Below are 15,073 nucleotides of genomic sequence, written 5' to 3' on the forward strand. Positions count from 1 at the left end.
TTTTATTGTTCCATGCTATTATATTATCAACTTTGGATGTTTATGGGCTTTAGTATACACTTTTATATTATTTTTGGGACTAACCTATTAACCTAGAGCCCAATGCCAGTTTCTGTTTTTTCCCTTGTTTTAGAGTATTGCAGAAAAGGAAAATCAAACGGAGTCCAATTGACCTGAAACATCACGGAACTTATTCTTGGAAGGAAAGCAACCCAGGGGACTTGGAGTCCACGTAAGGGCAGCAACAAGGAGGCCACGAGGCAGGGGGCGCGCCCACCCCCCTGGGCGTGCCCTCCACCCTCGTGGCTCCCCTGATGTATTTCTTCCGCCTATATATATCCATATACCCTAAAAACTTTGGGGGGCACAATAGATCGGGAGTTCCGCCGCCAAAAGCCTCCGTAGCCACCGAAAGCCAATCTAGACCCGTTCCGGCACCCTGTCGGAGGGGGCAGTCCCTCTCCGGTGGCCATCTTCATCATCCCGACGATCTCCATGACAAGGAGGGAGTAGTTCTCCCTTGGGGCTGAGGGTATGCACCAGTAGCTATGCGTTTGATCTCTCTCTCTCCCCCCCCTCTCTCTCTCTCGTGTTCTTAAGGTGATACGATCTTGATGTATCGCGAGCTTTGCTATTATATTTGGATCCTATGATGTTTCTTCCCCCCTCTACTCTCTTGTAATGGATTGAGTTTCCCTTTGAAATTATCTTATCAGATTGAGTCTTTAAAGATTTGAGAACACTTGATGTAGGTCTTGCCATGGATATCTGTGGTGACAATGGGGTATCACGTGATTCACTTGATGTATGTTTTGGTGATCAACTTGAGGGTTCCGCCCATGAACCTATGCATAGGGGTTGGCACACATTTTCGTCGTGATTCTCCGGTAGAAACTTTGGCGCACTCATTGAGGTTCTATGTGTTAGTTGAATAGATGAATCTGAGATTGTGTGATACATATCATATAATCATACCCACGGATACTTGAGGTGACATTGGAGTATCTAGGTGACATTAGGGGTTTGGTTGATTTGTGTCTTAAGGTGTTATTCTAGTACGAACTCTAGGGCTGTTTGTGACACTTATAGGAATAGCCCAACGGATTGATTGGAAAGAATAACTTTGAGGTGGTTTCGTACCCTACCATAATCTCTTCGTTTGTTCTCCGCTACTAGTGACTTTGGAGTGACTCTTTGTTGCATGTTGAGGGATAGTTATATGATCCAATTATGTTATTATTGTTGAGAGAACTTGCACTAGTGAAAGTATGAACCCTAGGCCTTGTTTCAACGCATTGCAATACCGTTTACGCTCACTTTTACCATTAGTTACCTTGCTGTTTTTATATTTTCAGATTACAAAAACCATTATCTACTATCCATATACCACTTGTATCACCATCTCTTCGCAGAACTAGTGCACCTATACAATTTACCATTGTATTGGGTGTGTTGGGGACACAAGAGACTCTTTGTTATTTGGTTGTAGGGTTGCTTGAGAGAGACCATCTTCATCCTACGCCTCCTATGGATTGATAAACCTTAGGTCATCCACTTGAGGGAAATTTGCTATTGTCCTACAAACCTTTGCACTTGGAGGCCCAACAACGTCTACAAGAAGAAGGTTGTGTAGTAGACATCAAGCTCTTTTCTGGCGCCATTGCCGGGGAGGTGAGTGCTTGAAGGTGTATCTTTAGATCTTGCAATCGATCTTTTTGTTTCTTGTTTTATCACTAGTTTAGTTTATAAAATGAAATTACAAAAAATGGAATTAAGTTTGCCTCATACGCTTCATCTTTTTAATATCTTTCGTGAGTATGATGGAAAGGAAAATTGTGCCGAAGTGTTGGAAGAAGAATGCATTAAAATGTTTGGCACTAAATATTTGAATGATGAGCATGATTGCAATGTTGTTAGTATGAATTCCTTGAATATCCATGATGCTAATGATATGCAAAGCCACAAGCTTGGGGAAGCTATGTTTGATGAAGATGATGTTTTTTGTCCCCCAAGCTTTGATGAGCAAATTTACTATGATGAAAGCATGCCTACTATCTATGATGATTATTGTGATGACATGTATGCTTTAAAGAATAATGATAACCATGAAACTTGTCATCTTGATCTTAATTTTCAATCACATGATAGTTATTTTGTTGAGTTTGCTCCCACTATTATTCATGAGAAGAAATTTGCTTATGTGGAGAGTAATAAAAATTCTATGCTTGTAGATCATGAAAAGAATGCTTTAGATGCTGGTTATATTGTTGAATTCATTCATGATGCTACTGAAAATTATTATTAGGGAGGAACATATGCTTTTAGGAATTGCAATAATATCAAGTTTCCTCTCTATGTGCTTAAAGTTTTGAAGTTATGCTTGTTTTACCTTCCTATGCAAGTTGATTCTTGTTCCCACAAGTTGTTTGCTCACAAAATCCCTATGCATAGGAAGTGGGTTAGACTTAAATGTGCTAGTCATATTCTTCTTGATGCTCTATTTATGTTTCAATTCTTATCTTTTATGTGAGCATCATTGAAATCATCATGCCTAGCTAGGGGCATTAAACGATAGCGCTTGTTGGGAGGCAACCCAACTTTATTTTTATTCCTTGCTTTTTGTTCCTGTTTAGTAATAAATAATTCATCTAGACTCTGTTTAGATGTGGTTTTATGCTTTTAATTAGTGTTTGTTCCAAGTAGAACCGTTGGGAAGACTTGGGGAAAGTCTTTTTAATCATGCTGTAAAAAAACAGAAACTTTAGCGCTCACGAGATTTGCTGCCATTTTTTATTGGAGAGTGATATTTAGTTAATTCTTTTTCAGATTATTAATAGATAAATTACTCACGTCCAGAAATTTATTTTAGAATTTTTGGTGTTTCAGAAGTTTGCGTTAGCTACAGATTACTACATACTGTTCTGTTTTTGACAGATTCTGTTTTTAGTGTGTTGTTTGCTTATTTTGATGAATCTATGGCTAGTAACATAGTTTATAAACCATAGAGAAGTTGGAATACAGTAGGTTTAACAGTAATATAATTAAATAATGCATGGTCAAAAAAATATAATTAAAGAATGAGTTCATTACAGTACCTTATGATGGTGATTTGCTTTCTTATACTAATGGAGCTTACGAGTTTTCTGTTAAGTTTTGTGTTGTGAAGTTTTCAAGTTTTGGGTAAATATTCGATGGATTATTGAATAAGGAGTGGTAAGAGCCTAAGCTTGGGGATGCCCAAGGCACCCCAAGGTAGTATTCAAGGACAACCAAGAGCCTAAGCTTGGGGATGCACCGGAAGGCATCCCCTCTTTCGTCTTCGTTCATCGGTAACTTTACTTGGAGCTATATTTTTATTCACCACATGATATGTGTTTTGCTTGGAGCTTCAATTTATTTTGTTAGGATTTGCTTTCTGTTATTTAGAACAATGTTTTGCATCTTTTATTTCAATAAAAGTGGCATTGATAGCCTTTACTATGCCTATTTTACAAGTCCTCGTGTTGCTGTTTGAAAACAGAAAGTTTACCGCTGTTGCAATGATTCCCTAGAAAATTAAGAATGTGATAAAATGTTTAAACCTTTTGCATATTAAGCTCTGATAAATTTAATACAGTGGGAATTTTCTTTGATAATTTTTGGAGCTAGGGAAGTATGGATCTTGTTGCACTCTTTACAGACTGTCCTGTTTAGGCAGATTGCTGTTATGTTTGCTTTATTTGCATATGTTTGCTTCTTTAATGATTCTATTTGAGGATAGGACTATTAAATACGCAGAGGCATTTAGTATGCAATGTTGAATAATAATTTTAGTGATTTGCTACAGTAGAGTATGATAAGGTTTTTGCAATGGTTTATACTAACTTATCTCATGAGTCCTTGTTGAGTTTTGTGTGGATGAAGCTTTTGAGATTTAGGGAGACCGTGATATGAGAGGAATTAAGAAGACACAAAAGCTCAAGCTTGGGGATGCCCAAGGCACCCCAAGATAATATTTCAAGAAGTCTCAAGCGTCTAAGCTTGGGGATGCCCCGGTTGGCATCCCACCTTTCTTCTTCAACAACTATCGGTTAGTATCGATTGATCCTAAGTTTTTGCTTCTTCACATGATGTTTGCTATTCTTAGATTTCATTTTATTTTGTTTTGCTTGCTGTTTGAATAAAGTATCAAGATCTGAAATCCTTAAATGTTAGAGAGTCTTCATATAGTTGCATGATTATTCGACTACTCATTGATCTTCACTTATATCTGTCGGAATAGTTTGTTATTTGCTCTAGTGCTTCACTTATATCTTTTTAGAGCACGGTGGTGGTTTTATTTTATAGAAATAGATGAACTCTCATGATTCACTTATATTATTTTGAGAGTCCTAAACAGCATGGTAATTTGCTTTGGTTATGAATTTAGTCCTAATATGATGGGCATCCAAGAGGGATATAATAAAAACTTTCATATAGAGTGCATTGAATACTATGAGAAGTTTGATACTTGATGATTGTTTTGAGATATGAGGATGGTAATATTAGAGTCATGCTAGTTGAGTGGTTATGAATTTGAGAAATACCTGTGCTGAAGCTTGTGATTCCCGTAGCATGCACGTATGGTGAACCGTTATGTGATAAAGTCGGAGCATGATTTATTTATTGATTGTCTTCCTTATGAGTGCCGGTCGGGGACGAGCAATGGTCTTTTCCTACCAATCTATCCCCCTAGGAGCATGCGCGTAGTACTTCGTTTCGATAACTAATAGATTTTTGCAATAAGTATGTGAGTTCCTTATGACTAATGTTAAGTCCATGGATTATACGCACTCTCACCCTTCCACCATTGCTAGCCTCTTTAATACTGTGCACCTTTCGCCGGTATCATAAACCCATCATATACCATCCTCAAAACAGCCACCATACCTACCTATCATGGCATTTCCATAGCCATTCCGAGATATATTGCCATGCAACTTTCCACCGTTCCGTTATTATGACACGCTTCATCATTATCATATTGCTTTGCATGATCATGTAGTTGACATTGTATTTGTGGCAAAGCCACCGTTCATAATTCTTTCATACATGTCACTCATGAGTCATTGCACATCCCGGTACACCGCCGGAGGCATTCATATAGAGTCATATTTTGTTCTAAGTATCGAGTTGTAATTCTTGAGTTGTAAGAAAATAAAAGTGTGATGATCATCATTATTAGAGCATTGTCCCAGTGAGGAAAGGATGATGGAGACTATGATTCCCCCACAAGTCGGGATGAGACTCTGGATGAAAAAAATAAAAAAGAGGCCAAAGAAGCCCAAATAAAAAAAGAGAAAACAAGAGGCCATAAAAAATAGAGAAAGGCCCAAATAAAAAAATAAAAATAATAAAAAATGGGAGAAAAAGAGAGAAGGGGTAATGCTACTATCCTTTTACCACACTTGTGCCTCAAAGTAGCACCATGATCTTCATGATTGAGAGTCTCCTATGTTGTGAATTTCATATACTAGTGGGAATCTTTCATTATAGAACTTGGCTTGTATATTCCAATGATGGGCTTCCTCAAAATTCCCTAGGTCTTCGTGAGCAAGCGAGTTGGATGCACACCCACTTAGTTTCTTTTTAAGCTTTCATTCACTTATAGCTCTAGTGCATCCGTTGCATGGCAATCCCTACTCACTCACATTGATATCTATTAATGGGCATCTCCATAGCCCGTTGATACGCCTAGTTGATGTGAGACTATCTTCTCCTTTTTGTCATATCCACAACCACCATTCTATTCCACCTATAGTGCTATATCCATGGCTCACGCTCATATATTGCGTGAAGATTGAAAAAGTTTGAGAACATCAAAAGTATGAAACAATTGCTTGGCTTGTCATCGGGGTTTTGCATGATTTAAATATTTTGTGTGGTGAAAATGGAGCATAGCCAGACTATATGATTTTGTAGGGATAACTTTCTTTGGTCATGTTATTTTGAGAAGACATGATTGCTTAGTTAGTATGCTTGAAGTATTATTATTTTTTATGTCAATATTAAACTTTTGTCTTCAATCTTATGGATCTGAATATTCTTGCCACAATAAAGAAGAATTACTTAGAGAAATATGTTAGGTAGCATTCCACATCAAAAATTCTATTTTTATCATTTACCTACTCGAGGACGAGCAGGAATTAAGGTTGGGGATGTTGATACGTCTCCAACGTATCTATAATTTTTGATTGTTCCATGCTATTATATTATCAACTTTGGATGTTTATGGGCTTTATTATACACTTTTATATTATTTTTGGGACTAACCTATTAACCTAGAGCCCAGTGCCAGTTTCTGTTTTTTTCCTTGTTTTAGAGTATCGCAGAAAAGGAAAATCAAACGGAGTCCAATTGACCTGAAACTTCATGGAACTTATTTTTGGAAGGAAAGCAACCCGGGAGACTTGGAGTCCACATAAGGGCAGCAATGAGGAGGCCACGAGGCAGGGGCGCACCCACCCCCCTGGGTGCCCCCTCCACCCTCGTGGCTCCCCTGATGTATTTCTTCCGCCTATATATATCCATATACCCTAAAAACTCCGGGAGGCACAATAGATCGGGAGTTCCGGCGCCAGAAGCCTCCGTAGCCACCGAAAGCCAATCTAAACCCATTCCGGCACCCTACCGGAGGGGGCAATCCCTCTCCGGTGGCCATCTTCATCATCTCGACGATCTCCATGACGAGGAGGGAGTAGTTCTCCCTCGGGGCTGAGGGTATGTACCAGTAGCTATGTGTTTGATCTCTCTCTCTCTCTCGTGTTCTTGAGGTGATACGATCTTGATGTATCGCGAGTTTGCTATTATATTTGGATCCTATGATGTTTCTTCCCCCTCTACTTTCTTGTGATGGATTGAGTTTCCCCTTTGAAGTTATCTTATCGGATTGAGTCTTTAAAGATTTGAGAACACTTGATGTATGTCTTGCCGTGGATATCTATGGTGACAATGGGATATCACGTGATTCACTTGATGTATGTTTTGGTGATCAACTTGCGGGTTCCGCCCATGAACCTATGCATAGGGGTTGGCACAAGTTTTCATCGTGATTCTCCGGTAGAAACTTTGGGGCACTCTTTGAGGTTCTACGTGTTGGTTGAATAGATGAATCTGAGATTGTGTGATGCATATCGTATAATCATACCCATGGATACTTGAGGTGACATTGGAGTATCTAGGTGACATTAGGGTTTTGGTTGATTTGTGTCTTAAAGTGTTATTCTAGTACGAACTCTAGGGCTGTTCGTGACACTTATAGGAATAGCCCAACGGATTGATTGAAAAGAATAACTTTGAGGTGGTTTCGTACCCTACCATAATCTCTTCGTTTGTTCTCTGCTATTAGTGACTTTGGAGTGACTCTTTGTTGCATGTTGAGGGACAGTTATATGATCCAATTATGTTATTATTGTTGAGAGAACTTGCACTAGTGAAAGTATGAACCCTAGGCCTTGTTTCGACGCATTGCAATACCGTTTATGCTCACTTTTATCATTAGTTACCTTGCTGTTTTTATATTTTCAGATTACAAAACCATTATCTACTATCCATATACCACTTGTATCACCATCTCTTCGCAGAACTAGTGCACCTATACAATTTACCATTGTATTGGGTGTGTTGGGGAAACCAGAGACTCTTTGTTATTTGGTTGCAGGGTTGCTTGAGAGAGACCATCTTCATCCTACGCCTCCTACGGATTGATAAACCTTAGGTCATCCACTTGAGGGAAATTTGCTACTGTCCTACAAACCTCTGCACTTGGAGGCCCAACAACGTCTACAAGAAGAAGGTTGTGTAGTAGACATCAGCGACCAGATTCGTCGGCCTGACACGGGGCCGGGGTCTGCTGCGAGACCGGGCGCGGATTCCTGTGCGCCCACGCGCGCGCAGCAGACTAGCGTCCGCCTTGAGGCTGATACGCCGTCATTCACCAATGATGAGGCCCCGGGATCTTCTGCGCCTATAGAAGATGCTGCACCTGATCAAACTGCCATAGAAGATCCGGCGGGAGAAGATTCTGCTACAGGAGCTTCTGCTTCGGGATTTTCTGTGGCTGAGGATTCAGATGTTGCACCGTCACGACGTACACGACTACAACATGGGGTAATACATCCTGTTAATTATATACACATAACCAAATACGGTATGGTCTGTTCTACAAGTGAACCAGGTGAACCCCAGATGCTTTAGGAAGCACTTGGTGATGACAGGTGGAAAAATGCTATGAATGAAGAATACATGGCACTCAAGAAAAATAAAACTTGGCATTTGGTTCCCCCACAGCAAGGTAAAAATTTAATTGATTGCAAGTGGGTATTCAGAATAAAGAGGAAATCTGATGGAACTATTGATCGCTACAAAGCTAGGCTCGTTGCAAAGGGTTTTAAACAACGGTATGGCATAGATTCTGAGGACACATTTAGTCCAGTTGTTAAAGCTGCCACTATCCGTCTTGTTTTGTCTATTGCCGTTTCCAGGGGATGGAGTCTCAGGCAACTTGATGTTCATAACGCGTTTCTTCATGGTGTTCTGGAAGAGGAGGTATATATGAAACAACCTCCTGGGTTTATAAGTAAAAGTGCAGCCTCTCATATCTGCAAGTTGGACAAAGCACTTTATGGTTTGAAACAGGCACCAAGAGCATGGTACTCCTGTCTCTGTCACAAAATGCAAACACTTGGTTTTGTCCCTTCAAAGTCTGACACCTCTCTGTTCATCTACAACAAGTTCAATACATGCATATTTGTCTTAATATATGTTGATGATATTATTGTGACAAGCTCATCTGATGAAGCTATCACAGGGTTGTTAAAAGATTTGAGTACAGACTTTGCCTTGAAGGATCTTGGATAATTGCATTATTTTCTTGGGGTTGAAGTAAAGAGGCACAAGGATGGACTTCATCTCTCCCAAGAAAAGTATGAAGTTGACTTGGTAAGAAAAGCTGGTCTACAAGGTTATAAACCTACACCTACTCCATTATCCAGCTCAGAAAAGTTATCTCTCACACAAGGGACTCTCTTGACTCAAGAGGATAGCACAAAATACAAAATCTTGGTAGGAGCTCTTCAATATCTTACTCTTACTAGGCTTGATATTTCTTTTGCTGTCAACAAAGTATGTCAGTTTCTTCATGCATCTACAATTGTTCATTTGACTGCTGCCAAACGGATAGTTAGATATGTCAAAAACACATTAAGCATGGGTCTCAATTTTAGCAAGTCATCCTCTACACTTGTCGGTGCATTCTCTGATTCTGATTGGACAGGCTGTCTTGATGATAGACGCTCTACTGGTGGTTTTGCTATTTTCTTTGGACCCAACTTAATTTCATGGTGTGCTCGCAAGCAAGCTACAGTCTCTAGATCTAGTACAAAGGCAGAATATAAAGCATTGGCAAATGCCACAGTTGAAATCATATGGGTTCAATCCATGCTCAAGGAACTTGGTATAAAAAGTAAACAAGATCCATGTTTGTGGTGTGATAATCTTGGTACCACCTATCTTTCAGCTAATCCAGTGTTTCATGCCAGGACCAAACACATTGAGATAGATTTTCATTTTGTCAGAGAGAGGGTGGCTCACAAACAACTTGACATTCGTTTTGTGCATTCCAGTGATCAAATTGCAGATGGATTCACAAAGGCATTGCCGGTCAAGAATTTTGAAAGCTTCAAGTATAATCTCAACTTAATGGAGTTTTGATTAAGGGAGGGTGTTAAACACGTCAATATCTACATGACCGACACATATTTACATGACAGGCACATCATAGGAGTTGGTTAGGTAGTTAGAGTATAATGTTTATCTCATGTACCTCTTATCTCTACCTTCTTTCTTTATCTCCAAGAATGTAATCTCAACCGTATGTATGCGCTGTTATGGGAGGTGCGCCCCATCTATATAACACAAAGCCGTCGGCCTGAGAAGGCAAGACTGTTGGGAAACGTAGTAATTTCAAAATTTTCCTACGCACACGCAAGATCATGGTGATGCATAGCAACGAGAGGGGAGAGTGTGATCTACATACCCTTGTAGACTGACAGCGGAAGCGTTAGCACAACGCGGTTGATGTAGTCGTACGTCTTCACGGCCCGACCGATCAAGCACCGAAACTACGACACCTCCAAGTTTTAGCACACGTTCAGCTCGATGACGATCCCCAGACTCCGATCCAGCAAAGTGTCGGGGAAGAGTTCTGTCAGCACGACGGCATGGTGACGATCTTGATGTACTACCGTCGCAGGGCTTCGCCTAAGCACCGCTACAATATTATCGAGGATTATGGTGGAAGGGGGCACCGCACACGGCTAAGAATATGATCACGTGGATCAACTTGTGTGTCTAGGGGTGCCCCCTGCCCCCGTATATAAAGGATCAAGGGGAGGAGGCCGGCCGGCCCCTATTGGCGCACCAGGAGGAGTCCTCCTCCTAGTAGGAGTAGGACTCCTACTAGGAGGGGGAAGAAAGAGGGGAGGGAGAAGGAAAGGGGGGCGCCGCCCCCCCCCCCTCTCCTAGTCCAATTCGGACCAGGGGGAGGAGGCGCGCAGCCCACCTTTGGCTGCCCCTCTCTCTCTCCACTAAGGCCCATATGGCCCATTACTTCTCCTGGGGGGTTCCGGTAACCCTCCGGCTCTCCGGTTTTCTCCGAAACCACCCGGAACACTTCTGGTGTCCGAATATAGCCGTCCAATATATCAATCTTTATGTCTCGACCATTTCGAGACTCCTCGTCATGTCCGTGATCACATCCGGGACTCCCAGCTAACTTCGGTACATCAAAACTCATAAACTCATAATATAACTGTCATCGAAACCTTAAGCGTGCGGATCCTGAGGGTTCGAGAACAATGTAGACATGACCGAGACACGTCTCCGGTCAATAACCAATAGCGGAACCTGGATGCTCATATTGGCTCCTACATATTCTACGAAGATCTTTATCGGTCAGACCGCATAACAACATACGTTGTTCCCTTTGTCATCGGTATGTTACTTGCCCGAGATTCGATCGTCGGTATCTCAATACCTAGTTCAATCTCGTTACCGGCAAGTCCCTTTACTCGTTTTGTAATACATCATCTCGCAACTAACTCATTAGTTGTAATGCTTGCAAGGCTTATGTGATGTGCATTACCGAGACGGCCCAGAGATACCTCTCTGACAGTCGGAGTGACAAATCCTAATCTCGAAATACGCCAACCCAACATTCACCTTTGGAGACACCTGTAGAGCTCCTTTATAATCACCCAGTTACGTTGTGATGTTTGGTAGCACACAAAGTGTTCATCCGGTAAACGGGAGTTGCATAATCTCATAGTCATAGGAACATGTATAAGTCATGAAGAAAGCAATAGCAACATACTAAATGATCGGGTGCTAAGCTAATGGAATGGGTCATGTCAATCACATCATTCTCCTAATGATGTGATCCCGTTAATCAAATGACAACACATGTCTATGGTTAGGAAACATAACCATCTTTGATTAACGAGCTAGTCAAGTAGAGGCATACTAGTGACACTTTGTTTGTCTATGTATTCACACATGTATTATGTTTCTGGTTAATACAATTCTAGCATGAATAATAAATATTTATCATGAAATAAGGAAATAAATAATAACTTTATTATTGCCTCTAGGGCATATTTCCTTCAGTCTCCCACTTGCACTAGAGTCAATATTCTAGATCACATCGCCATGTGATTTAACATCAATAGTTCACATCACCATGTGATTAACACCCATAGTTCACATCGTCATGTGACCAACACTCAAAAGGTTTACTAGAGTCAGTAATCTAGTTCACATCTATATGTGATTAACACCCAAAGAGTACTAAGGTGTGATCATGTTTTTCTTGTGAGAGAAGCTTAGTCAATGGGTCTGCCAAAATTCAGATCCGTATGTATTTTGCAAATTACTATGTCTACAATGCTCTGCACGGAGCTACTTTAGCTAATTGCTCCCACTTTCAATATGTATCCAGATGAAGTCTTAGAGTCATCCGGATCAGTGCCAAAAACTTGTATCGACGTAATCCTTTTACGACGAACCTTTTGTCACCTCCATAATCGAGAAACATATCCTTATTCCACTAAGGATAATTTTGACCGATGTCCAGTGATTTACTTCCTAGATCACTATTGTACTCCCTCGCTTAACACAGTGTAGGGTATACAATAGATCTGGTACACAGCATGGCATACTTTATAGAATCTATGGCTGAGGCATAGGGAATGACTTTCATTCTCTTTCTATCTTCTGTCGTGGTCGGGCTTTGAGTCTTACTCAATTTCACACCTTGTAACACAGGCAAGAACTCTTTCTTTGACTGTTCCATTTTGAACTACATCAAAATCTTGTCAAGGTATGTACTCATTTAAAAAACTTATCAAGCGTCTTGATCTATCTCTATAGATCTTGATGCTCAATATGTAAGCAGCTTCATCGAGGTCTTTCTTTGAAAAAACTCCTTTCAAACACTCCTTTATGCTTTGCAGAATAATTCTACATTATTTCCGATCAACAATATGTCATTCACATATACTTATCAGAAATGTTGTAGTGCTCCCACTCACTTTCTTGTAAATACAGCCTTCACCACAAGTCTGTATAAAATTATATGCTTTGATCAACTCATCAAAGCGTATATTCCAACTCTGAGATGCTTTCACCAGTCCATAGATGGATCGCTGGAGCTTGCACATTTTGTTAACACCTTTAGGATTGACAAAACCTTCTGGTTGCATCATATACAACTCTTCTTTAAGAAATCCATTAAGGATTGCAGTTTTGTTATCCATTTGCCAGATTTCATAAAATGCGACAATTGCTAACATGATTCGGATAGACTTTAAGCATCGATACGAGTGAGAAAATCTCATCGTAGTCAACACTTTGAACTTTGACAAAAACCTTTTTCGACAAGTCTAGCTTTGTAGATAGTAACACTACTATCAGCGTCCGTCTTCCTCTTGAAGATCCATTTAATCTCAATGGCTTGCCGAACATCGAGCAAGTCAACCAAAGTCCATACTTTGTTCTCATACATGGATCCTATCTCAGATTTCATGGCCTCAAGCCATTTTTGCGGAATCTGGGTTCATCATCGTTTCCTCATAGTTTGTAAGCTCGTCATGGTCAAGTAACATGACCTCCAGAACAGGATTACCGTACCACTCTGGTGCGGATCTCACTCTAGTTTACCTACGAGGTTCGGTAGTAACTTGATCTTAAGTTACATGATCATCATCATTAGCTTCCTCACTAATTGGTGTAGTAGTCACAGGAACAGATTTCTGTGATGAACTACTTTCCAATAAGGGAGCAGGTACAATTACCTCATCAAGTTCTACTTTCCTCCCACTCACTTCTTTCGAGAGAAACTCCTTCTCTAGAAAGGATCCATTCTCAGCAACGAATATATTGCCTTCGGATCTGTGATAGAAGTTGTACCCAACATTTTCTTTTGGGTATCCTATGAAGACGCACTTCTCCGATTTGGGTTAGAGCTTATCAGGTTGAAACTTTTTCACATAAGCATTGCAACCTCAAACTTTAAGAAACGACAGCTTAGGTTTCTTGCCAAACCATAGTTCATACGGTGTCGTCTCAACGGATTTAGATGGTGCCCTATTTAACGTGAATGTAGCTGTCTCTAATGCATAACCCCAAAACGATAGCGGTAAATCTGTAAGAGACATCATAGATCGCACCATATCAAGTAAAGTACGATTATGACGTTCGGACACACCATTACACTGTGGTGTTCCAGGTGGCGTGAGTAGTGAAACTATTTCACATTGTTTTAACTGAAGGCCAAACTCATAACTCGAATATTTTACTTCCGCGATCATATCGTAGAAACTTTTATTTTTGTTACGATGATTCTCCACTTCACTCTGAAATTCTTTGAACTTTTCAAATATTTCAGACTTGTGTTTCATCAAGTAGATATACTCATATCTGTTCAAATCATCTGTGAAGATCAGAAAATAATGATACCTGCTGCGAGCTTCAGTATTCATCGGACCACATACATCAGTATGCATGATTTCCAACAAATCTGTTGCTTGCTGCATTGTTCTAGAGAACGGAGTCTTAGTCATCTTGCCCATGAGGCATGGTTCGTAAGCATCAACTGATTCATAATCAAGTTATTCCAAAAGTCCATCAACATGGAGTTTCTTCATGCGCTTTACACCAATATGACCTAAACGGCAGTGCCACAAATAAGTTGCACTATCATTATTAACTTTGCATCTTTTGGTTTCAATATTATGAATATGTGTATCACTACGATCGAGATCCAACGAACCATTTTCATTGGGTGTGTAACCGTATATGTAAACAGAACAACAATTTATTCTCTTACTTAAATGAATAACCGTATTGCAATAAACATGATCAAATCATATTCATGCTCAACACAAACACCAAATAACACTTATTTAGGTTCAACACTAATCCCGAAAGTATATGGAGTGTGCGATGATGATCATATCAATCTTGGAACCACTTCCAACACACATCGTCACCTCACCCTTAACTAGTCTTTGTTCATTCTGCAACTCCCGATTCAAGTTACAAATCATAGTAACTGAACTAGTATCAAATACTGAGGGGTTTCTATAAACACTAGTAAAGTACACATCAATAACATGTATATCAAATATACTTATGTTCACTTTGCCATCCTTCTTATCCGCCAATCACTTGGGGTAGTTCCGCTTCCAGTGACCAGTCCCTTTGCAGTAGAAGCACTTAGTCTCAGGCTTAGGACCAGACTTGGGCTTCTTCACTTGAGCAGCAACTTGCTTGCTGTTCTTCTTGAAGTTCCCCTTTTTTCCTTTGCCCTTTTCTTGAAACTAGTGGTCTTGTCTACCATCAACACTTGATGTTTTTCTCGATTTCTACCTTCGTCAATTTCAGCATTACGAAGAGCTTGGGAATTTATCCTTTGCATATCATAGTTCATCACGAAGTTCTACTAACTTGGTGATGGTGACTAGAGAATTCTGTCAATCATTATTTTATCTGGAAGATT

This window comes from Triticum urartu, chromosome 1A, assembly GCF_056163025.1.
Source record: "Triticum urartu cultivar PI428250 chromosome 1A, HENAU_Tu73, whole genome shotgun sequence".
Taxonomy (NCBI): Eukaryota; Viridiplantae; Streptophyta; class Magnoliopsida; order Poales; family Poaceae; genus Triticum; species Triticum urartu.